The 3,187-nt window shown below is 38.2% G+C and overlaps 1 long non-coding RNA gene across 1 annotated transcript; it reads left to right on the plus strand.

Moving 5' to 3' along the window:
- The first annotated feature begins 329 nt into the window (after positions 1 to 329).
- LOC116351944 lies at positions 330 to 3,119 on the plus strand. The gene is made up of 4 exons (XR_004202234.1): positions 330 to 629; positions 756 to 1,837; positions 1,940 to 2,787; positions 2,863 to 3,119. It is a non-coding gene; the product is annotated as an uncharacterized LOC116351944 (long non-coding RNA).
- Positions 3,120 to 3,187: the final 68 nt, after the last annotated feature.

The raw sequence follows: 3,187 nt of genomic DNA on the forward strand, positions 1-3,187 counted from the left end.
AATGTGCATAGTTTCAAATAAAATGTACGAATTCCAATGGAATGACTTCCATTTGTTTCATTCACTTCCAATACCATTTCGTTATTAATAATGTAAACACAGCCCAATACGGTAAGTTTTAAATTGTAACGATTCATTTGTTGCCCAATAATAAAAAAATAAACAATCCGTTTGGAGAGATATTTGTGTTATTTGATTTAAAATTAAGATCATTTTTAGACGTCATTTACTGCATTACTTTTTTTTATTTCATGAATAAAATTTCAATTTCAAATTTTCGAACCTGAAACGAATTTCGAATGTGTATGACTTTTGACAGCTGGTGGCTGTGTGTCAGTCACATCGAAGTCGATCATCATTTGTTTACATTAAAAAATGTGCTTCGTAATCTCCGCATCACATCATATTGTGACGGTGTTTTTTTATACAATTGGTTCCTTAAATAGAACGCAAAATGGGTCGACACAAGACGACCGATCCGAACAAGGATCTAAGGTCCATCAAACAGGGGCTGCCGGGAATACTTTGTCCAGAATATCGTGACATTCTATGTAGTCCAAATAATCACAATTCTGTCGATTAAGGCCACAAAAATAGCAAATTTGGCATCGTTGCTATTTTTGATGATGGTGAGATGAAATTCAATTATTATTGTGTATTGTTCTTGAAATTAATTTTTTAACTAGAATTTCGATGTGTATTGCAATGAATTGATTTGATTGTTTTCTCTTTGTGTGTGTTCGTTTGTTGAATAGGTGAACGAAAACATTAGAGACAATAATGGTGAGGAATTTTTCGAACAGGATGGGAAAAAGGTAATCCAAAATTGTTTTAGAGCCGTGCTCTTGGCCAACATTGAGAATGTGTCGCTGATGTTACCGGATTTTCGCCACATCGCAAATTTCATCGTATGAATCGCATTTCATTGAATGGCCAACTAACAATGGCTTCGGCGCAGCGTTTACGTATCTGTGGGAGCAGTATATGGATAACGTCAAAACAAATCTGACTACCCATTGCAAAAGCCGATTAAAGAAAATCTTTAAAATGCACGTGTTTGAATTGAACGATTTTGCAACGCAGTACAATTATTTCAACGATCGGTTTGGTGACGGTGACGCATTGCCATATTACGACAATGTTGACATAACAAATGCCGTCAACTACACATATCATCGCAGAAATACCATCAATGGCGATGAACAGCGTGAATTGCGACTGGGCGAGTTGTTAGATGAGCTACTTTTTGTTGGTGCACCAGACGATTGCAACATCAAGGATTTCCTTAAGAATGACTGGTTCAAATCCATTCGCATGTGGACATTCATTCAGCGCTCTATCCGGATGTTTCATATCACGTACAAAGATCGCCGTGATAAGCCACGATTCCGGAATTTCGTTGTTGTACCGATGTGTGATTTCCAACGGCGACACATTCGGATCGATACAGATGCATTATACAACATATTAAGCCATATAAAAGTTGTGCCGGGAAAATTTTGTAAACAAAAATCCAAAAAAGGAACGCCAAATTGGATCAACATTGAGAAGAAAGAATTCAGTAAAAACAAACATGGGAGTAGGAATCTGTTTTTCAATGTGGAGAAAATGTTTAAATTGGTGAGCAACAAAAAGGATTTTGATCACCAGATTTGTTCGGATGGCGTATCTGTATCGTTTTTGTACAGAAAGCCAAAAGTACAGCCAGTCGAGAAAAGGGACGCTGAAATCAAGGCAATGTACGATAGCAAACAATTGAAGTATGCTATTGGAGTTGATCCGGGGCATGAGTACGTGGAACGCTTCAGTACGACGTGAGATTGAAATCAACGAAGAGGTAAATTTGTGTTTTTTTTTACAATGAATCAAAGTGATTGATATTGATATTGTGATTGTGATTTCGAATACAATGTTGTTTTTGTTGTTCTCATTTTGTTAGGTGAATTTGTGTATATCCAGCAAACGATATCATTGGGACGCAAAACAAAATCGTCGTGATGCGAAAGCCGAAAGAATCACACGATTGTTTACATTCGAAGAGCAAGCTGATCGTAATCGAATTGCAGCTATGATTGGTGAAATGCCATCGCCAAAAGGACCATTATGGCGTTCATACATTGCACATCGACTTCGAATGATGAACAACGGAATTGAAACGTATTCGGCCAAACAGTATGCACGATTGGGACTCAACTAACACATTGAATCGGTACGTGCGATGGACAAAACGACATGTAAAATGGTACGAAATGAACCATCCGTTTTCTACATTGAAGCCGGCGGATCAACACCAGCCAATTCATGTACGCTGTCCAGACACGCGCAAACTCATTGCATTGATCATGAAACGTGGCAATTGCATCATTCGAATGATCGACAAATACATGACATCACAGCATTGCCCATTGTGTTTCAAGTGAATTCCACTGGCAACTCGAGGCGATCGATACAAGAAATGTGTGGGTTGTGTACCAAATCAAGTTGTTGACTTACCAACACTCATTGTAACCAATATGAGCAAACGATTACTACAAATGTTACGAACAATTGAACGAATGTGGCGCGAGATACGAGATATGGGCGATGTTATTGCTGCAACTCTTTGAGATGGACCGAATGCAGCTCGTGTGGTGTCAAAGAAGCAATGCTTCTTCAAAACATGGCTACCAAATGTTGCAAACGTTGAAATCGAGGGAGCTGCTGGAGTACAACCAACGCTCACACATACAGATGTGCATGTGTACATGCATCGTGATATCGCCACAGCGAAGCTGATCCTGTACAAAGGTATGCAATGTGATGAAATTGATACAAATTGTAAACGAATTGATAATAATGTGTTTTCGTTATTTCATTTGGTAGGTGAATGCGTGGTGTTCAAGCGGACAATCCAAATGTACGCAAACTACTCCGCGTTGTCAACCATCAACCTTTACCAGTGTATCGCGGTCAGAATCAGAATGTCAACAATGGACAACTGCAGCCGTAGTAGTGGCAGCCCTCATTCAACAAAAACAACATCATTCAATCAAATTATAATTTAGAAATTAGTTTATAACAATTATTTGTTAGTCCGCTAGGCTTGATTAAATTGTGGCCTTGCCCCAGTACAAGTATTCTTGTAGGTTAGTATAGTGTACTGAATAGGATATCAAGTCAATTTTTGTATCATACTAATTGATTTTTT

Source organism: Contarinia nasturtii, unplaced genomic scaffold (assembly GCF_009176525.2).
Source record: "Contarinia nasturtii isolate CC-2019 unplaced genomic scaffold, AAFC_CNas_1.1 Cnas_scaffold_6630, whole genome shotgun sequence".
Lineage (NCBI taxonomy): Eukaryota > Metazoa > Arthropoda > Insecta > Diptera > Cecidomyiidae > Contarinia > Contarinia nasturtii.